This window comes from Nannospalax galili, unplaced genomic scaffold (assembly GCF_000622305.1).
Source record: "Nannospalax galili isolate Female #2095 unplaced genomic scaffold, S.galili_v1.0 scaffold578, whole genome shotgun sequence".
Classification (NCBI taxonomy): domain Eukaryota; kingdom Metazoa; phylum Chordata; class Mammalia; order Rodentia; family Spalacidae; genus Nannospalax; species Nannospalax galili.
The window spans coordinates 174,308-197,605 of record NW_008342282.1 but is presented as its reverse complement, the minus strand read 5'-3'; the positions used below and the strand labels follow the sequence as shown (position 1 = coordinate 197,605).

At 41.3% G+C, this 23,298-nt stretch overlaps 1 long non-coding RNA gene across 1 annotated transcript in view; it reads left to right on the top strand.

Moving 5' to 3' along the window:
• Positions 1 to 23,043, top strand: part of LOC115071255 — a 43,704-nt gene extending 20,661 nt beyond the window's left edge. Inside the window, exons 2-3 of the long non-coding RNA XR_003850350.1 lie at positions 20,240 to 20,339; positions 22,653 to 23,043. This is a non-coding gene — a long non-coding RNA (uncharacterized LOC115071255). The remainder of the gene's footprint in view (positions 1 to 20,239; positions 20,340 to 22,652) is intronic.
• Positions 23,044 to 23,298: the final 255 nt, after the last annotated feature.

Genomic DNA, 23,298 nt, shown 5'->3' with positions numbered 1-23,298 from the left:
TTGAGACAGTCTCATGGAGTTCAGGCTGGCCTCAAATTTGCTATCTTGGGATTACTGTCTGTATGTGCCATGGCACCTGGCATAACTATTCTTAATGTAAAATTCATTACCAGTAATTATATTCACAGTGTTGCATAATCATTATTGTCATTTCTAAAACCTATTCATCAATCCAAACTGAATCTGCCCATTAGGCAATAACTCCCCTTCTTTCACTGAAGTGCCTAGCTACCTCTATTCTGCACAGAATTTGTGCTTTTCTTTCTGGATTATTTCACTTGATTAATATTTCTAAGGATTATTAACATTGTGTGATCAGACTATCTTTCCTTTTCCACAGCTAAATGGCATTTTGGTGTGTGTGTAATAGAGTATATTTGGTTTATGAAGTCATCTGTGGATGAATACTTGGCTTATTTCCACTATTCTACTATTGTGAACAATACTGCAATGGGCATTTGTATGATATATATCTGCCTTCAGTTCTCTAGGTTACACATGCAGTGTGGGTCACATGGGTAATCTATTTCTGGCCTTTAAAGAATTAATAAATTGATACAGCCACAGTGGCTATACATTTACAGTTCTATCATCAATAATTAAGGGTTCCACATTTTAAACAATCCATTTTTTTTTGAGACAGGGTCTCCCCTGTAGCCCCAGTTGCCCTGGAACTCAGTATGTAGATCAGGTTGGCCTTGAGCTCACATATATCCACCTGCCTCTGCCTTCCAAGTGCTGAAATTAAAGGCGTGTGCCTCCACAGCCAGTTCCAATGCTTATTTTTATTTAAGAAAAAAAAGTATAAACATCCTGGTAGATATGAAGTGATATTCTATTTCTTAACTTCTGAGGAAAATGATAGACTATTTTCTAAAGCATCTACAACATTTTGTATTATTGTGAGTAAAGACTTCTGATTTCTTAACTCAATGCCAACAGTTTGTGCCCGAGTGTGCTGTATGTGTGTGTGTGTGTGTGTGTGTGTGTGTGTGTGTGTGTGTGCATTAATGGTGTTTTAAGCCAGGGCCTCAAACACACTTACTAGGCAAGTGCTTTATCACTGAGCTACATTGCTAGTTCCACAATTTTCCCCAACAGCTTAAATTTTTACATTTGTTTATTGTATGTGTGTGTACACCACAGCACACAGGTGAAGGCATGAGGACAACTTGCAGGAGTAGGCTCCCTCCTTGCTGGGCCTGGGGACAGAACTCATGTCATCAGTCTTGGAGGCAAGTACCTTTATGCACAGAACCATTTTTTGCTGGCTCTCCTGACAACTTTTTGATTGTTGCCATCACACTAGGTACACAGAACCATCTCACTGTGCTTCTTTAGCTAAAGATTTTGAGTGTCTTCCTTTTGCTTATTGGCCATTTGAGTCTTTTCTTTGAGTTCCAATTGGCTTGTCATTTTCTTATTGAATCATAAAAGTTTTAGCAGAAATAGTTTTAGCTTCAAGTTAACTGACAAACATTTTGAAAACAAGTTCTCCTTGATTCTAGTAAGATAAAAATGCCTGTATATAAGCCCTGGGAAATTTTTATGAAATTTCAAGGGATACAAAGATTTATGTTGTTAATTAGTTTCTTTAAGAGAGATTTTTTTTTTTTCTCTGTAGCCCGTGCTAACTTCAAAGTTTCTGTATTGCCTAAGCTGGCTATGAATTCATGATCCTACCACCTCAGCTTCCTGGGTGTTAGGATTATGGGTGTGCAACATCATGCTAACTTCTTTATTTTTTTAAACATGAAATGAGACTATCAGTTCTGCAAAAGTAAAGAACCTAACTTTAATTCAAAGCAACATTCAAAGGCAAGTTTTATTGTGTCCGATCACAATATCACTACCATCTTGCACAAATTTCTTCTTAGGTTTTAAAAAACATTATTGTGTTGGGGGCTGGAGAGATGGCTCAGCTGTTAAGAACACTGGTTGTTCTTTCAGAAGACCTGGGTTCAAATCCCAGCAACCACATGGCAGCTGACAACTGTCCATAACTACAGTCCCAGGGGATCTGCCAGCCTCTTCTGACCTCTGTAGGCATTGCATGACCCGGGTGCACTTACCTACATGCAGGCAATACATGTATACACATAAAATAAAAATAATAGATAAAATTTTTTAAAAAGTTAAAAATTGGGGCTGGAGAGATGGCTCAGCAGTTAAGAACACTGTTCTTGCAGAAGACCCGGGTTCAAATCCCAGCACCCACATGGCAGCTAACAACTATCCGTAACTCCAGTTCCAGGAGATCTGACAGCCTCTTCTGTCCTCCAAAGGCATTGCAAGACACAGTTGCACTTACCTACATGCAGGCATAACACTCATACACATTAAAAAAAAAAAAGTTAAAAATTATTGTGGATTTGCCTGGCGTGGTGGAGGATGCCTTTAATCCCAGTACTCAGGAGGCACAGGCAGGCAGATCTCTGTGAGTTCAAGGCCACCCTGGTCTACATAGTGAGTTCCAGGACAGCTGGGGCTACAGAGAGACCCTGTCTCAAAAAGACCAAAAAAAAAATTATTGTGGATTTATATTTAATTCTGGTTAGAATCGTTATATGGTTAGAATCATAATTTTAGTTAGAATCATTGAGTGTGGTACCCTGTCATCTATACTATTCCTCAATCATGGACAATTTTGATTCATGTCAAATTAGATCATATTCAATTAATGTCAGTCATTCAGGGTTATTAGTGATAAATAGTATTTGAGACTTATATGGCAGTTTCTACATACAAAACACTCCTCAGATAGCAACTTATTATTCTATGCAATACTCCTGAAAGATAAATTTATTATTAATAATATTTGTCCTGATGTCAAGCTCCATGAAGTACTTACTTGACATAAATGTCTAACGTGATATAAGTTAATTGGGAAGAATCTTTGCTTTTCAGCTCACTGGCAGATGCTTCTCCATGTATCATATCACTAATCTCTTGGCAGATTTTTTTCAAAAGCAATATATCAAATGTTACTAATACTTGATAAATTATACCTTGTGTTAATAAATAAAATCAACCTGCCCTGCAGCAATTGATTTCAAGATAAAAGAAAGAATAAATCATTTATTTCATTTAAGTTTTAAAGATAAATGTCTGGAGAAATGATTAACCTCTTTAAAAACACTCTGAATGTTAAGTGGATTAGTTGAATGTATAACAGTGAAACAAGTTCAGTGAATACGTAGGGTTAAAAAAGAGCTAGGAACCATGAAACTGGGTGCTGATTGAAACCCTGGCATAAACTTTGTGACCCTTGGGCAAGTCTCCTAACTGAGAATTTATTTGTACAATTTGGGGGTCATACTAAGATAGTCCTATAAAATGAGAGGCTAAAGCCTGAATGCAAGCCCTAAATTACCAATTATTTGGTTCATAAAATATTTTATAAAAATTTTGACTTAAGTTTTCTTTTTCTAAAATGGCAGACTATATTACAAATTCAGAATACTATGTCTGAAAGAGATCAGGTGATCTAGCAAGTGGCCCACATTGTAGGAAGACATTTGTCTGGGTATGAACAGCCTTTTCTCTGCTAAGCTAACCATGATTGTGTAGATGTCACACTTGTTGTAGGTTCTCCTCAGGCCAGCTGTGAAGACCCTAACCTGGATCGGGTCCCCTGCCAATTAGGGGGGGCAAGAGGCGTGGAGTCACGACACATAGACTCTGGGAGTTGGGTAGAAGCAAGCACTAGGCGAGGTGCTGCAGGCTCCTTTAATGCAGGAGGGGGCAGGCCTTATATTTCCCTTTTCTCTGCCCCCAAGTCCCTTTAGTTAGCATATCGTTTTCTGATTGGTCCGTGCCACGCAATCTATCAGGCAAATGGCGGGGGGAGGGGGCACACAAATGGGGGTGGGGGCCAGGATGTCATGTGATCAATGGATGTAAGGATTTTGTTTTTGGCACAAGTAGAGGGATTGGTGTTAGTGTAAGTGCCATTGGAAAGCTGAAGGCCCTGCTGTGCCAGTAACAGCCTCATGTCCATGCAGGTGTGTGGACCACAGAGGTACCAGTTACCAAGTATTGATTCGCGGTTGGTATAGGAGATCTTAATGCTGCAGGGATAGGTGGGGGCCAGTTATCTCCAAGATCTTAGGGGGTGATTAGAGGGGGAGTGGCTGAAGCGGCAAAAGGGAGGGATGGCATGGTTCGGCCTAGGGTGGCATCTCTGCCATGGTATAGGGAGCGCAAGGAAAAAGGGTGCAACAGAGCGTGTGCGTGGGCAGTTGGGAAGTAGTGGGCCTGGAGTGGCAGGGCAAAATGGGGCCAGAGGGGTGGCGGTCCCTTCCAAAATGGGGCTGGAGGGGTGGCGGTCCCCTCTGCCTCCCTTGTTATTATTGTCCGCAGTGCAGCGAGGACCGAGGTTGCATCAGTGTTGTTGAAAGTAGGGGAAAGGCCCTGGAGTTTAAGCATGTAACCTGAGGAGGCACTGCCAGTATAATCTTGGACGGTCAGGTTGAACAGCCCAATGCATGAGGGTGCATTGTTGGTAGTGAAGTATAGAGCGTTATTTAGGGGCCAGGAGCCACTGAGTGATTCCCAGGAAGTAACTGGATTCATGGTGGGGAGGTCAAGTGTAGAATTAGTTGAATAGAGGGTAGGGTAGGCTGGAGAATGAAGCAATAAGGGCAAGAGTATAGGCAGGGAGGGGACCAAGACCCAGAGATCATGGGCCTTGGCAGGGGCAGGGAAGAGCAAACCAAACCAATTATCCAGATAGCAGCGAGGTCTCTGGGTCCTGGGGGTGCTGTTGGCCGAGGTAATAGCCAGATCTACACTAGATTGCTTCCAGCAGTGTTTGTTGTGGGCCGAGATGACTTCCTCAAGAGAGGAGGATTTAAAGGCTAGCAATGATGGCTAGGAGGATTGGTACAAACGATGCAGGGAGAGTGATCCCTGACCCGACCTCCCTTTTTCGGGCCAGGAAGAGGACACAGAGTTTAAAGGAGCTGAGTTCAGTTGAGGCTATGACCTACAGGTTTTAGCCCAATGGAACCCTCTTTTGCACTTGGGGCAGCGAGTCTTGGGGCGGGCTGTACCTCTTCGGCAGTGGCTACGAAAGTGGCCAAAACCCCTACAGTTCCAGCAGCCTTCCCATGCGCCAAAGTGGGTGGGTTTTCCTTGTGACAAAAGAGTCTCCAAGGAGGCAGTCAAAGCCTCAATAGGGCCCGCCCTAGGGTCTAAGTCTCTAGTAGTGAGTACCCATTTGTGAATGTTATCATTGTGGGCAAGCGTGATAGCATTATGAGTAGGGATGCTTAGTCCCTCCCAAGTTAACTGATAAGCACCTCTCGGGTGGGTCCAGACTCCACCCTCTGCTCTACTGCCTTGGTGACACAGGTAAGGAAGTCCGTGAAGGACTCCCCTGTTGAATCAAATTATGGAAAAAGACTTGTGGGTCACAGGGGAGCAACATTTAAGGGCCTTAAAGGCCAAGTCAGAAACTTGTTGAAAATAGGCATGGAGGCCAATAGTAGACTGGGAGATGGGGTCAGTATATTGTCCACGTCCTGTGAGCATGTCCAATGTAATGTTGAGGCCATAGTAATGTTGAGGCCATATTGGAGATTTAGGCATGCCTGGTTTTCAGCCTGATCGTCATAGGCTGCGCGCCAGTTTAGAAAGACTGAGGGTTCTAAGACTGCCTTTAGTAAGTTATACCAATCATAGTGGGTTTGTAAATGTAAGGACCACTGGTGAAGAACCTGTTCAAAATATGGGGAGTCAGGGCCTGATTGCTCATCTGCCTTGCGGATAAGAACGAGGTCAGCAAGTGGGGTGGGCAGCCATGGATGCTGCACCACATTGGGGCTGATCAGGGCTGACATTAACCAGAAATGCAGACAAAGGCAGGTGAGGGTTTAAGGAGGGCAGCCTAGGAGGGAGGGGCATGGTAGCAGCGGAAAAGGCAGGATGGTTACTGGGGGGGGAGTAACTCCTTCCACGGGTAATGGGGTGGAGGAATTTCTGGATATGGTAGCTCTAGGAGAGTATCCTGAGATATAGGCAAAGGAGCTCCTTCCTTATTGGAAGTGGGTGCAGAGGCAGCGTCCACCTCTGGGACACTAGGTTGCCCCCAGCAGTGTTTGGTGTGGGCCGAGATGACTTCCTCAGGAGAGGAGGATTTAAGGCTAGCAATGATGGCTGGGAGGATCGGTATGAACGATGTTGGGGCAGTGATCCCTGACCTGACCTCCATTTTTCAGGCCAGGAAGAGGACCCACATCCACGTGTCAGGGTCCCACATGTTTTCAGGGGAGACCCATGGAGCCAAGTTAGTGGCTTCACTCCAAAAGTGTTCGATATCTTTTGGTTTCACTTTCAACCCTCTGGTTTTAAGGAGCGCCTTTAGTGCTGCCGTTTGTGGTTCCCTGCATTGTGGTGGTGAATTGCCCATTGTGGGAGGGTCCCACGAAGGGGAATTTGCCACAAAAGTAGAAGACGGGGGTGACTACCAAGAGGTCACAAAGGAAGCAAAGAAGCACTGTGAGCCACTAGGATGTAAACCGACACGTAGAGGTGTATGGGATCCAAATGTCCTGTGCTCAGTGAGGGACTTCTGGAGACCGTGACACCACTAGCTGTATGCTCACATGGTGTCTCTGGGACAGGCTACAGGGTGACCTGAAACCTGGGCTCTGAGTTCCGGGTGGATCAGCCCTTATGTGAACTCACTGGGATGAGCCGAGAGGGGGGAGGTGCTGACGTGGGGCTTCGGGACCATGCGACAGAGTGTGCCTCCCTGATCTAACAAACTAGTCCAACAATAAAGACAACAGGCAGGGTAGAGGGGACAGAGGTGGGGGCTACTCACCCTCGAGCAACTGAAGAAACAGACAAATCCAGAGGCCTACTTACTGAACGAACCGAGGTTCTGGGTGTCACCAACACTGTGGACAGGAGTCCCTGTTCAGGTGCCAGGTGTTGCAGGTTCTCCTCAGGCCACCTGTGAAGACCCTGACCTGGATTGGGTCCCCTGCCGATTAGGGGAGGCAAGAGGTGCAGAGTCATGACACACAGACCCCAGGAATCAGGTAGAAGCAAGCACTAAGCGAGGTGCTGCAGGCTCGTTTAATGCAAGAGGGGGAAGGCCTTATATTTCCCTTTTCTCCGCCCCTAAGTCCCTTTAGTAAGCATATTGTTTTCTGATTGGTCCACGCCATAGTCTGTCAGCAGTCACTGGGCTTGTGAGCAGGGTATAGAGGTGTGGACTCCTTTTGGTGGGCTATTTGTGGACCAAGAAGTGAAGTGAATTCTCGCTGAATCCCAGGGCTCTGGGTCCTTGCCATCTTTGGAGGCCTCCTGCTACAGATTCCCAAGAGTTTGTAGAACTCTGTTTCCATATGGTCATGCACCTCCTCCCTGGCTCTTACAATCTTTCCACCCCTTCTTCCTTGATGGTCCCTGAGCCTTGGGTGGGTGAAGTTTAATAAAGGTATCCTGTCCAAGGATCATCATTCAGCAGACTCTTGATCTCTACACTTTGGCTATTTGTGACCTTTTGTGTTCCTGGCCCTCCACTGCATGAGGGAGCTTTATTATTGAGAACTGAGAGATTCATTAGTGTCCTCTTCATTATCTCTGTTCTATGTTCCATGAGCCTTAGGCATAGAGGTTGCATTGTAGATGTGCTACTTAGGCCTGAGCAATTCATAGACAATGTCCATGTGTGACCAGTTGTGGTACTTGGTAATAGACTCTGACTGGTCCAAAATGAGCTTCTTTGATGAGTAGTGACTGGGATATTTGTCTGTAAATACAAGGATATGCATTTTGCGCATAGTAAGAAATCATATTAGTCTAGCAATGTGACAGTCTTGAGGTTTTCTCTAAGATCTGTGACCACTCCATCTATATGTATTAGGTTATGCTTACATTACCACACTTGAGTTTCCTCCCTTTGAGTGGGAGTTTAGTCAAATTAGGTAGTTGTTGATTGCCCCTAATATAAGAGTGTTACTTCTGCACCAATGACATATGCTGTGCTGGCCATTGATGTGACTATTTGGTCTTGAAGCTGGTGTTGTGTCAGTAGGGTCTTACTTTCAAGTTCTGGGAGGCCATCAAGGGCTGTGGCAATAGCCCAAGTAATTTTGGGAGTCTTTTGAACCACCCTGGCCAACAGCTCAAAGGAAGGTATCTTCTGTCTGACACTGTTTCTTGTAATGTAGCTTTTAGCTATACACATGGACTCATGTAGTGATAACATATGTATAATTTGTCAGTAGGTTGTTGGACTAATGGCTCCCTCTGGTTTTTTAAAACTAGCTAGGCATTATTTATCTCTCCTCTCTCTCTCTCACTGTCTAACCCTTCTGCCATGGTTTCCCCATTTAAAGTGCCCCCATTTTCCTCATTTCTCCCTTGATAATACCCATTCCTATGGTCCCACCTTTCTTGAGCTCCTTTCCATTTATCCCCAAAGTTCCTGTGTAACCCTCCCTCCTCGCTCCCATTTAAATAACCCCGTTTTTAAGGGGAATGCTCATCCACTGCTGATGGGATTGCAAACTTGTGCAATCCCCATGGAAAGCAGAGTGGAGAACCTTTAAAAAACTAAAAATGAGCCTGCCATTTCACCCAGCTAAACCACTTCTTGGTATAGACCCAAAGGACTCATCATATTGCAGAGACACTTGCACATCTATGTTTATTGCTGCTCTTTTCACAATAGCTAAGAGATGGAAACAACGTAAGTGTCCCTTAATTGACTAGTGGATAATGAAAATGTGGTACATTACACAATGGAGTTCTACTCAGCAGGAAAGATGAAATCATGAAATTTGCAAGTAAATGGATGGAACCTGAAACTGTTATACTAAATGAAGTATCACAGACTCAGAAAAACAAACGATGTATGTTCGCCCTCTTATGTAGATCATAGCACCAAATTCTTATAAATGAGTATGTATCCAGACATAACTACAGGAACAAGGATAATGGTAAGGAACCAGGGAGGTAAAGGACAAGAAAGAATCTGAAACAGAACAGTAGGAAACAGGTGTTGCTAGGGTTGAGAGATTTTAAATTACTGCTTCTATCTCATTGGTTGTTATAATTTTATTTAAATTATTTTCTTCATCTTGACTTAACTTTAGTAGTTATATACATCTAGAAATCTATCCATTTCTTTTAGGTTTTCCAGGTTAGTGAAATATAAGTTTTTAAAGTGATTGTCTGAAATGCCTCAATGTCTGTTTAATGTTGCCCTTTCCATGTCTGATTTTAGTGATTTGGGTCCCCTTTCTCTTTCTTTTGGTTAATTTGGCTAAAGGTTTGTCAATCTTGTTAGTCTTTTCAGACAACCAACTCTGCATTTTACTGATTCTTTATTCCTTTTTGGTCAGTTAAAATGCAGGATGTGTATGTGTGTAGGTATGTACATCTGAGTGTGGGTGCGGGAGGAGGCCAGAGATGTCAGATCTCCAGGAGCTGCAGTTACAGGCAATTGTGAACCATCTTATGGAGGTCCTCAGGAAGAGGACCTGTATTATATGCTGAGTCATCTAGTCATCTGTCCAGACCTTCCCCTTCCCCCCACCCCCTTTTTTTTTCTTGTTTTTTTTTGGTTGTTGTTCCTGTTGTTTTATTTGGAGGGAGTGTTTTGGCTGGTTTTTTTTTTTTTTTTTTTTTGAGACAAGGTCTCTCTGTACCCCAACTGGCCTGGAACTTGGTATGTAGACTAAGCTGGCTTCAATTTCACAGAGAAAGAAAAAGAAAAAAAAGAGGAACTTCTCTGACCCCCTGCTGACCTAGAATAGCACACACCCCCACAAACAGAACTTGTCAATTTAATTCCACCTGTTGCAACCTAAATGGGATAATTCATTGCTTTCAATGAATATTCAATGTTTGCAGCACTTAATATTTTTAAACTATGGGTCATGAGGGATTAGAGCTATGTTTAGGTTACAAGAGGAGCCTAAGACCTAGTAAACTTGTTTATATTATAAGCAAGCTAAGATAGTGTCCCAGACACTAAGTTTACATGATAGGTCTTAACACAGATGACAGAAGATATGAACTACAGTGAGGGGGCTATGGGGGGGTGCCAAAGGGGAAGGAGTATAAAGATGATTTTCTATATGAAATAAAATTTTTCAATAAAAAATTAAAAAAATATAGTGTCCCAGAAGTCATTCCCACAAATTTTGTTGAAGTTGTTTTCCTGGAGACCATTACTGTGATACTGGTGATTTCAGGGGAGGCCTATCTTGGTTTTTCATATTGTTTGTGTTGTTGCCACAAGACCTGGCCATCTGGAGTTAGGTTACTTGTTATGTCTTTTGCTCTATGTTTTCAGCTCACCAGACTGGCAGGGTGAGGCAGGAAGCTGAATGGTTTGGAGGAGTCTTGAGAGAGTAGAGCTGAGGGGAAGGGGTCCCTTACCTGGGCTTCATAGAGCAAAGAACAAGTGGCTAGTGAGGGTTTCAGTGCAAGGGAAGGGGCAGACACAGGCCTTATTTGGTCTGGGCTAGGTCAGGGCCATGCCATGTGAAATGGGGCAGCTGGTAAGGGTTCTTGAAGCAGTTTAGGAGATGGAGTGAAGCTAATAGGAAGGGTTGCCTTACTGGGCTCACACTGGTTCAGGCTACACAGATGGTAGATTTGGATGACTGGTGAGAGTTACTGAGGCAGAGCCAGGCTAAGGAGAGGGGTTGTCTTACTAGGTCCATGCTGGGCAGGATCACTCACCTTACATTTTGAGACAGGCTTTCTCACTGGGGATCCTGCTGTCTCTATCTCCCCATCAATGAGATCACAGGCACAACTGCCAGGGCTGGCTTTTTATGTCGGTGCTTAGGGTCTGGACTCTGTTCTTTATGTTTCTCTTCAGCCTCTTCTGGTATTTTAAGTAACAATATTGATTAATTAAATAAAAATTAGATCAATAAACATTTGTGTAGTTGAATAATAGAAGAATCATCAGTGCATGCTACACCTGGAATAAGTTGGCAGTCCAACTCTATCATTTGATAATTACTTGTCAAACCCAGTTTTGATTATTTTTGGAGGGTTAGTTACCTGCAGAACACCCTAAATAAGACATGACACCAACCCAGCAAGGTGATTGTCTTAATATGGAAGCTTCTTTTATGTGCTATGAATTTGGGGGCATTCTAGAAAAAAGCATTCTTTAGAAAGATAAGCAAAATGCCAGTGGATATGGACTGAGTTTGAATTTGGTAACACATCTTTCACTGATTCCTAGGAGTCTTTGGAGTAACCAAACATATATTGCAAGAGACTGTCTAATTCCCTACAAATATTTTGGCCTTATTCTCATAATCCTTCAGTAGATTCGATTTAGTTGTTTGATTTCTAATAATAATGGCAACTCACTGGGAATATGAACACTAAAAATCAACACACTACACAAACAGAACAGAACAGAATCCTGGGTTTTCACCAAACTGTACTCCATGCACATGCTTCTCTGTCCTGCTGGTCCCGTAAAGCGAAAGAAAACCCCTCTGTGCATCTACTATGCTTTAGATATGCTCCAGTCTGGGAGGCATCCCAGGCTTACTGGAAAGGACAGAAACTCGGAGACGTATTTTCTTAAAAATATCCTTTTGGAAATAAATTCACTTCATTTACTAGTCAAGAGATACAGAGGCAATATTGAAAAGTCCTCCTTGAACATTTGCTCCTGAGCCATCCAGTTCTCCTAGAACTAGAACAACGATCATGAGTTTCTGGGATATTTTTGCAAGGATGTTATGTGTGTATACAAGCAAATGTCAATATGTTTTATCTCTCTGACCTTTGTGACTGATAGCTAACTACATACACTGATATGTGTCTCATTTTCATTTTCCAACCAGCAACACATCTTGGAGATCATTTCATATTACCTTATAAAAACATCCTCATTCTTTTCTGGGGTTAATTTAATTGTAGGACTGTGCTATATTTAGTAGTTCACCACTGTTAGATATTTAGATTGTTTTCCATCTTTAACACCTATAAGCAATCCTACCATAAATACCCTGGTACATGTGTCAGTTTGCACATGCTTGAATACACCTGTAGGATGGATTTTTAGAAGCACAATAGCTGGGTCAGAGAACCCATTTGTACACATGATGGCTACTATGAAACTCTGTTCAGTGAACATGGTGCCAGTGCATTTCCCCATAATACAGAAATGTGCCCGCTGATCTTGCCACACTTTTGCCAATCTGTTAGACAAGAAATTGCTACTTTAATCAAATTTTGTTTGCATTTCTCTTTTCATAAATAAGATTGGCCATTGTCTTATGTTTATGGCCCACTTTTATTCTTTTTTTAATGAAGTATAAGTTCATCGTCTTTTCTTTCTTACATTTATTTATTTTGTGTGTGTGCACATGAGAGCATGCACGTGCACCTGCCACCGTGTGCATGTGTAGGTCAAAGGACAACTTGTGGGAGTCAGTTCTTTCCTCCCACCAGGATGGAACTCAGATAATCAGACTTGGTGACAAGTGCTTTTACCTGCTAAGCCATCTCACAAACATTGAGTTGTAAATCTTTTATGTTATTATTTTCAGGAGTCTACAATGGTTAGGAAAACTCACTTTTGGTCTGTGATATGACAAATATTTTTTCATATTCATTATTATGTACTTTCTTATATAATCTCTCTCCTTCTCTCTTTCAAGACAGGGTCTCCCTATAGGCCAGCTGGCCTGGAACTTGCTATGTGGACCAGGTTGGCCTTGCTCTCAGAGATCTGCCTGCCTCTGCCTTCTGAATGCTGGGATTAAAAGCATGTTTCACCATGCCCAGCTATATAATCACTTTTAAAAAAAATTTATTTATTATTTTTATTTTATGTGTATGAGTGTATTGCCTGCATCTATGTGAGTGCACCCGTCTCGTGCAATGCCACAGAGGTCAGAAGAGGGCTTCAGATTCCCCTGGAACTGTAGTTAAGGACAGTTCATAGCCACCATGTGGGTGCTGCTATTGAACCCGGGTCCTCTGCGAGAGTAGTCAGTACTCTTAACTGCTGAGCCATCTCTCCAGCCCCTATATAATCACTTTTAAAAATAGATTTTATGGAGGTGTAGCATACACACAATTTTTTTTAATGAAATGAAGACCCTCATATACCCACTACCCAGATTAAAAAATATGTTTGCAGTGCTTATAGAGATAGTTTTAGTTACAGGAAGTACAAAAATAAATCCTTCAAAAAGATAAGTCCTTGGCCGCCACAGATGCCCTACCAAAAACATGGCCTCTAAAAAAAAAAAAGATAAGTCCTTTGGCTATGAACAATTAACACTTTAATTTTGGTTGATTTCTCATTATTTAGTGGAGAGGTTTTGAATAGTAATCTCAAAGGCTGTATTTTGTAAGGGAACCGGAAGTTAAGATGATTTCTTTCGGCTAGATTGTATATTCTAACACTGACTTACTCATGTTCTTCTTTGATGGGGTAAAGTACACCCCACAGTGAGTGGCAGGAAGGGAGCCTTGTGGACTGCTAATTTTCAGATGGGAACCAGAGAGTGATTCATTCTGCTCTCCAAGCAAAGAGCTAGGGATGTTCCACTGCACTCTAATTCACTGCTGATTACCGATGCGTTTAAAATAATGTGGAAGCTTTTCTTGTTTGGGTCAATGATTCATTCAAATGTTCATTTCCTCTGAATATTCTAAATGATTGTCCATTGAAACTTCTCTTCAGATTCAGCATTGAGGATCTATGGCAGCCACACGCCAGCAACTAATTTCAAGGCTGAACACACAGCGTGCAAAAGGCTTTTTCAAATATCTTGGTTTAAAATGATATGCAGAAAGTTTGACCATAGACAAAAGCTAATAATTAAGAATCACAAATCTTCCTTAAATAAACATGTTATAGCCACAATATCAGGTTGGTATTGCTGTGTTCTGCGTTCCTATTATAACTTAATGTTTATTTCTATTAATAGTTGAGCACACAAAGTAATGGACTTCCTTATGACATTTTCATGCGTGTGTATCATTGTACTGTGCTCATATTCACCTCCGTATTCCTCTTCCTGGTCCCTCCTCCTCTAACTGTCCTCTCTCTGTGTATATGTATACTTTCATATCATGCATATTAATCTAAAATTCTGCATATAGGAGAAAACATGCAGTATTTGTCTTTCTGAGTCTGGCTTATTTTGTTCAATATGAAGATCTTCAGCTCCACCCATTTCCTTACAAATGATATAATTCCATTCTTCTTTATAGCTGAGTAAAATTGCCTTGTGTTTATACATCTTTAGTCATCTGCTGAGGGGCATCTAGGCTTGTTCTATATCTTGGCTACTGTGAGTAGTGCAGGAACAAAGCAAATATCTCTGTGGTAGGTTAACTTCAGTTCCTTTGAGTAAATACTCAGGAGTGCTACAGCTGGATCATACAGTAGTTTTTGTTGTTTCTTAGGAGCCCTTATAATAATCCCATTGTGGTTGCACTAGTTTACATTCACAGCAGTGAATAAGGAGGGGTCTTATCCTCCCACACCCTTGTTAGCATTAGCTGTCCTTGTTGTTTGGATGCTAACCATTCTGACTAAGGTGAGATGGGGTCTCAATGTAGTTTTAATTATCATGTCTTTATTGGCTAAGGATATATAACCTCATTTTTTGTTTGTTTTTTGAGACAGGGTCTCACTATGTAGTCCTGGCTGGCCTGGAATTCACTATGTAGACCTGGCTGGCCTCAGCTTACAGAGATCACCGTTTCTGCCTCCTAAGAGCTAAGATTAAAGGTGTGTACCACCAAATCTGGCAATATAACTTCATTTTTAATAAGAAACTTCATACTCAACCTAGATTAGAAATTTCTAAATTTATAGCAGGAAAAAAAATCACAAAAAAGCTCTAAAATCTGGCAGTCCAGGTATGTATTTCATTTTGTAATAATTAATCTTCATTTTCATTTTCTTTTTTAAATATTTTATTATTTTCATTTTATGTGTATGTGTATATCTCCTGCATGTTGGTAAGTACATCTGTGTCTTGCAATGTCTGTGGAGGACAGAAGAGGCTGTCAGATCCCCTGAACTGGAGTTACAGACAGTTGTTAGCTGCCATGTGGGTGGTGGGATTCGAACCTGGGTCTTCTGCAAAAACAGCCAGTGTTCTTAACCGCTGAGCCATCTCTCCAGCCCCAATTAATCTTCATTTTCAACTTGGTTGAATTTAGAATCACCTAAGAGATTGCTGAGGCACACCTTGGAAAATCTGTGAGGGCATTTCCAGAAAGGATTCTCCAAGGGAAAAAGATTCCCCCCACCACCCAACACCCAAATGTGAGCAGTATCATCTCATGGGAACCTAGAGAGAATAAAAGAAGGAGAAGTCCAGCAGAAGGCCTGCATTTCCTCTCCACTTTCTGTCCACCATGAAGAAGATTCTCTGCCACATGCTCTTGCCTCTATGATGCTCTGCCCAAGTGCATGGGTCCAAGCAACCATGGACTGAACATTCTGAGATTGTGAACCAAAATAAGTCCTTCCTCTCTTAAATTGTTTTGTTAGCTATTTGGTCATAGCAATGAGAAAAGTAATACATAGCTGAAACTTGATCAGTTCTGATTTTAACCTTAGGCTGATCCCATGAGGGGTCATGAAGACAGTGTATTAAATCTATAAGTGTAGATATATATTTTGACCAACTTATTAAAAAAAAGCACATCAAAGACTTCTATCTTGCATGATGTTATCTTAAACTGTCACTATAGGTTGTGTGATCTTTTATAATGATGTCCCCAAAATATGATGAAATCAGAAAGTCAAGGGCACAGATAGCAATAAACTAACTAGAAACCATGTCTGCAATAATTTCTACTGACAAGGAAGGCGTGCTGTGAGAATTCCACCTCTCTCTTTGTTGCAAAAAGCAGAAGGTGAACTAGCAGGAGCCAGAAGTCCTCTGGCCATCCCAAGGACAAACATAGCATTGTTTTCATGGTCCATACTCAAATGCCTACTCTGAGTACTCCAAAGAGCTCAGAGCATCTTGCAAACTTCAGTGGGAATGCAGCAGACATGGACTTTTTCAAGGCTAGCTCTGTATTCTAAAATACCCAACTCATCTTACCGAGTGCAAGTTGATCAAGGTCTAGGTCTCATTAAATTCAAAAGCACTAGTCTTTCTATATCTCTTATACTTTTGGTACTTTTTTCCCAAATTGTTTGCATTTACAGTGCAGTACAGAGAGATGGGAGTCTTTGTCCTCATTTCCAAAATACCTGCTCTTGGCTCCACCACAAAGCGTCAATAAGGTGAAAGAAATATTGCGGGATAGCTGGATTTTTTTTTCAGTTCTGACTGCAACAGAGTAGATGTCAGATTAGTCATTTCTGTCTACAGTTTCACCCCTGTGGTCTTCAAGCACCTAATATGATCAGCATTCTCTATTTTACAGATCACGGACAACCAGTCCGGTTATGTTATACCTCCCAAACAAAGTAAGCTCATATCTGATAAGAGAACTCTTCTCTCATGGCAGCCTGTTTATTGGAACTGGTGGGAGAGCAGAGTAAGCAAAGAGGAACTGAAGAGGCATGCAGGGAAAGGGTCTGAGGAGGAGATGACAGAGGCTTACTGGCTCACTTGCTTCTGTTCCCTATGCCAATAAAACTGGATGTGACTAGAACCATTTGCATATATGGCCTATATGTTTCCAGACTAAAGAAATAATATTAGCCATGATATTATTTCAGCCCTGGGTAGACCTAACTACAACCAGCTGAATGCAGTTTTCTATGATCATCTAGTATCTTGCACAGATATAATTGCACACAAGTCAATGCAATTTCAACTAAATATTCAAATTATTTCCTAATATTTTGTTTGTTGAGTCAGGTTCTCATTTTAGAAATAATTTATTTTTATTTTATGTGTATGAGTGTTTTGTCTGTGTGTTTGTAAATGCACCTGTTTGTGTAATGCCATCTGTGGTGGTTTGAATGAGAGTGTTGTCCGAGTATTTGGACATTTTTGTCCCCAGTTGGTGGCACTGTTTTGGGAGGTCTTAGAAGATGTAGTTATGCTGGAGGAAGCACATCACTGGGGGCAGTGAGAGTACTTAAGCTTCACCAGATCTCCAGTCTCACTCTGCTTCCTGTGCCTGTTTGAAGATGTGAGCCTCTGCTTTCTGTTTCTGCTCCAGCCACCCCCTACCACCATGCCTCCCCACCAATACGGACTCTAATTCCCCTGGAACTGTAAGCTCAAATAAGCTCTTCCTTTTATAAGTTCCCTTGGTCATAGTGTTTCATCACAGCAACAGAAAAGTAACCAAAGCACCCTTAGAAGCCAGAAGAGGGCATCATATTCTCTAGAACTGGAGTTTTAAGGACAATTGTTGGCCACCATATGGGTGCTGAGAACTGAATCTAGGTCTCTGCAAGAGTACCCAGTGCTCTTAACCACTGAGCCATCTCTCCAGCCCCCACACTCCCATTTTTCAAACAAGTGCATTAGCTAACTGACAGTAGCTAAAGTTTGAATTTATAATCCCCATATGAAGTCAAAAGATCAGTATTGTATTTTATAAATGAGAAAAATGAATACCTCTGATACTTCTTTTCCTCCTTTGTTCATATTGTACTTTTCTTTCACTTATCAAAACTTGACCTAAAACATGAGTATAAAGTGAGGCATGGTGTGGTACATACCTGTCATCCCAGCTTTCAGGAGGCTGAACCAAGAGGTTTGAAAGTCCAAGGGAAGCAAGACCCTCTCTCTTCTCTTAATCTCCCCCCCCCAAAAAAAAACTCCATAAAGCTCTGTGGCTGTAGCCTAGTTGGCAGAGTACTTACCTGCATCCATTAAGTCCTGGATCAATATCCAGCACAGTACAAAAGCCAGGCATGGTGTCACTGTCTGTATTCCCAGCCTTTGGCAGAGCATGTGGAGGCAGGAGGATCAGAAGAATGTCATCCTTGACTACATAGTCAAAGAAAGGACGGACTACATGAGACCAAGAAAGAAAAAAGAAAAAAGAAAAAAGGGAAAAAGGGAGAGAGGGGGGAGGGAGAAAGCGAGAGAGACAGGGAGAGGGAGAGGGAGGGAGGGAGGGAGAGAGAGGGAGGGAGAGAGGGAGGGAGAGAGAGAGAGAGAGAGACTACAAAGATAGATATATTGAGCAATGGAATGGAGTAGAATAGGACAGAATAGAATAAAATGCAGTGTCCACAAATAAACCCTCACATACAGCTAAATAATTTTCACCAGAGAAGTCAACATTATTTAATGAGGAAAAGGACAGCCCCTCTGCTCTCCTCCTCTTCCTCCTCCTCCTCCTCCTCCTCTTCTTCTTCTTCTTCCTCTCTGTCTCTCTGTCTCTGTCTCTGACTCACTCTTGCTCTCACTCTCTGTCTATCTCTGAGACAGAGCCTTACTCTGGAAGGCAGCTATGCTCACCACTATACCACCAACGCTGGGCCTTACTCTGTAGCTCAGGCTGGTTTAAAACTCACTATGTAGCCAAGACTGACCTCGAACTCTTGATAGCAGTCTTTTTAATGAATGGTGTTGGGAAAATTTATTATCCACATGCAAAAGAATAAAGCTGCACTCTTAATGTCATTCACTAAATTTACTCAAAGTGAATTAAATATAAAAATGAAAACTATAAAACTATTTTCTTCCATTGCAATAATTCCTGAGTAAAATCTGTTTATGCTATTAAAAAAACAAACAAACAAACAAACCGTAAAACTCATAGAAGAAAACACAGGGCAATAGCTTTACAAGATTGGATTTAGCAATGAGTTTATTTGCACCTGAAACACAAGCAACAAAAGAAAAACTAGACAAGTTGGACTTCACAAAATTTTAAAACTTATGCATAAGCAGGCATTGTAAATAGGGCAAAAAGTCAACTTACTGGGAAAATATTTATAAAATATACAAGATAATGGTTTAATGTTCAGAATACACAGAAATTTCCTAAAGCTTAATAGTAAACAAACAAAAAAAACCAAAAACAAAACCAATCTAAAAAATGAACAGAGGACTTAAACATTTCTCCAAAGAAGTTATATAAGGGCCCCTCCCAAAAAAACATGAAAAATGTTCATTATCATTAATCATTGGAGAAATGCAAACCTAAACCATGAGATACTTACGCCTGTTCAGAGGATTACAAACAGAAAACACTGTGTACTCTTTATGTGACTGGAAAATGGTTACAGCCATTGTAGAAAACAGCATGGTAGTTTCTCATAAATTAAAATAGAATAATTATATGATCGCTAGCAATTCTACTTCTGTATAGATACTCAAAAGAACTGAATGTAGAGTCTTGAACAGAGGTTTGAACACCCATGTTATAGAAGTATTATTCTTAGTAGCTACAACATTAAAGCAACCCAAGTATTCATCAACAGATAAATGAATAAGCAAAATATAGTTAGTGGACAATTACAGTGTCATTAGAATGTATTACTCAGAACTAAAAGGGAAAGAAAGTCTGAGATATGCTATGACAGGGATGAATCTTGAGGTATCTTGATGAGTGAAATAAGCCAGTTGCACAAAGACAGATACTGTGACTCCACTTAAGAAGTTACCCAAGGGCTGGAGAGATGGTTAAAAACACAGGCTGCTCTTGCAGAGGACCTGGGTTTGAATCCAGCACCCACATGGCAGCTGACCTCTGCAGGCATTGCATGGCATGGGTGAACTATACAGGCAATACACTCATGCACATAAAAAAGTTAAAAAAAAATATATGAAGTTACCTAAAAGCTGGAGAGATGGCTCGGCAGTTAGAGCACTGACTACTCTTGCAGAGGACCTGGTTCAATTCCCAGCACCTACATAACAGCCAACAACTGTCTGTATCTCTATTTCCAGGGCAATCCAATGGCCTCTTCTGCCCTCTGCTGGAATTGTAGGTCATGAGCATACTTAATACACATGTGGGCAATATACTCATGTGTATAAAATAAAAATAATAAAAATTTAAATGTTACCTAGAAGAGTCAAATTAGTAGAGACAGAAAGTGGAATGCTGGTTTCTGGAGCTGAGGGGGAAAGATTGCTGTGGCTTAAGGTGTATAGAGTTTCAGTTTTGCAAGATGAAAAGAGCTCTGAAGTTGGGTGGTAACAGTGGTACACAATAGAAACAATGCAAACTATATCCTACTAAACTGTAACTTAAAAATGCTAAGATGGAAATTGTTATGATATGTATTTTACCACAATAAAAAAAATTAAAAAGAAAATAACTTTACCTACAGAATCCACACATTACCAGTCATGGAAGTGCATGCCTGTAACCTAGCACTCAGGAGGCTGAGGCAGGAGGATTGCAGATTCAAGGTCGGCCTGAGTTACAAGGTAAAAGTTTGTCTCTCAAAAACAAAACAAATCCACAATTGATTTTAGCTATGTATGAGTTGTACTTTGAACTTCAAATAAGTAAAAGGTGAATGCATTAGATAAGCAACATGCTAGGCCCCAGGTTCCTTTACCATACCATGAAATTTATATTATTCATCACTGTATCCTTAAAACTAAACACAGTATTTATCTCATATCAGGTGCTCATTGAATATTGGTTAAATATACAAAAGGGTTTTTTTCTTCTTTTTTTTCCTCTCCTTTGTTAAAAGAAATTGAAGTCTGCTTTTAGTAAAGTGTTAGAAAAATCTCAGGAATTATCCATCATGCTGACATACTCTACGCATAGCTAGTAGCTGTAAGAAAGTGGGTTTCAATGACTGATCTGAATTCTGAGACTATCTCTTCTAAGATGGCCCTCAGCCCAAGCTGCAGACTGAAATAATCTGAGCTATTTGAAAAAAAGAAAATAAAATGCATATCCAGGTCCTACCCTAGAATAACTCCACCAGCTCTCAGACACCAGTGTGTTTTATAATGACCTCAGCTGATTGTAAAGCACAATGCCATTTCCAGGAGCAACATGTCTCCCAGTACTGATTAAGATCAAGTACACAACAATTTCTGATGCAACATGAAAAAAGTTAGCCAGAGAAAATTTAAGCTATGGTATCAGAACTGTTTAGTATTGATTATTGGGAAAAGGTACCAAATTACCCTTTTCAGGCAGTGACTCATTTCCTTGTTTCTGTTTTTCTATTTAACCATGAGAGATTTCAAAACAATTGTGTTTATCTACAATTCTACCCTTTTTTCCTGAGTCCATTCCAAAGAAACTAGCAGTATTTGGTGCCTTCTGCTATCACTGGCTAATGTTTGCACTCTAGACAACGTTACAACCTGCAGCACATTCCCTCTTCAACATGGCCTGTGGCTTTAAAAATAGCAACAGCTGGGGCTGGAGAAGGGCTCAGTGGTTAAGAGCTCTAGCTACTCTTGAAGAGGGACCTGGTCCAATTCTCAGTACCCACATGGCAGCTATCAGCCATTAAACTCCAGTTCCAGGACCTCTGGTGCTCTCTTCTGGCCTCTACAGGTATTGCATGTATGAGGTGCACTTAGAAACACACAGGCAAAATACTCATACACACAAACTAACCCTTAAAAAGGTATAATTGAAAACATCAATAGCTTGTGTTTTCTCAATGTCTGCATGATATTTTAAGTATTTATATGTATTAATACTTAACAACAATGTTATGAGCAAGTGCTATTCTTATGCTTGTTTTTCATATGAGAAAACACAGACATAAATGGGTAAAGTCAGTAAGTCCTACACGGTTGAAAATGCATCCTAATTGTCTAGCAGGCAAGCCCCTGCCTATCCCTATATCACTCCTCTTCTAACTTAACAACTGGAAGTGTTTGTTTCATTAGACAATGACACTGCTCATGCTGATAGGTGCTGTGCACTGCTGTAAAGTTCTGCATATGTACCATCCATTTGATCCTCACTCTAATGTGATGATTAGCCATATTTAGTCACAAAAAATGAAATGATGGTATAGGGAGATAATACTAGCCCAAAATCACAGAGGTAGAGATGGGTAGAGCCTGATCTCAGAGCTGAAGTAGGCACAGACAGCCAGGGACTCAAAGCTGGGTCCACAAGATCAGGGGGTTATAAGGCATTATCCAGAAGCAGGAAGGGGCTTAGAACTCACCTCATGGTCCTGAAATTTGTTTTTCGAATATTTTATTTATTATATTTCAAATATTTTATTATTTTAACAATATTTTATTATGTATATGAGTCTCTAGTGTTTGCCTGTATTTTTAGCACTTATAACTCTAAACTTACTGCACCAAGTAAGTTAATATAAATATGGAGTAGTTATAAATGGTTGTGCTATGGTTTGAATCTGAAATGTCCCTCACAGGCTCTTGTGTTTGAATATTTTGTCCTCAGCTGGCTGCACTGCTGTGGGACTGTGGCATAGAGAGCAGAAGGGGGTCACTGGGGGTGGGTCTTAAAGGTGGCATTTGCTTCTTGTTCTGAATTTAGCACTCTACTATCTGATCCACCAAGATGAAAGAAGCAGATGAAAGGCCCTGCTCCCATGGGCCAAGTTGCCCAGTTTTCACACATTCCTCATCATAAAGGACTGTTTCCTCTCTGAACCTGTGAGCCAAAAAACAAAACAAAACCCTCTCCATCCTTAGGTTGCTTCTGTCAGGTGTTTTGTTACAGTAAGAAAGTAACAAGAAGGGCATATCAGTACTGTGACTGACCATCTCAATTTTCTCCAGACTGAGAGCATACACAGCAGCTCGAAGATGAGGAAGATCCCAAGCAATCTGGACAAACTGATCACCTTCACAGAGCTTTGCCTTTGTGTGACCCAGAAGTTCCTCTGACCCTATGACAAGCCATAGTCCCACCTCCTTCCCACGCTCAGCAGGAGTCAAGCCCATTCCCTCTCCCATCCAACTGGTTGACCTTAGCTGCATGAAGGGGAGGGACTATGGATGTATAAGCTGAGAAAAGTGCGAGGCTGGTCTCTTGCCGTTTTGTGTGGCTGTCGGGAAGCCACAAGATTTATGTTTGGGTGTGGACTTTTGAGCACAGCCACGAATGGGGAGGTGCCCACTCGTCTGTAAGTAAACCAGCGCCCCAAGCTCAGTTCGCAAGTCCAATAAACTCTTTAAGATTCTCCAAACGGTGGTTTTAGAGAATTCTTGCCTCAGATTGTCATAAGCACAGTGGGAGGAGGGAATGGGACACCAGATGCGTCTTCCAGCAGTGAATTTGACTTTACACTTTGACACTGAAATGGCTTCATAGATGTTCAAAACATTTGGAATCAGAAACTTCTATGTGAACTGAATACAGTATTTGTCACTGGTGCTGTAAACATGTGATGTTTGCACATGGTGAAGAGAGACCTGGGAAGAA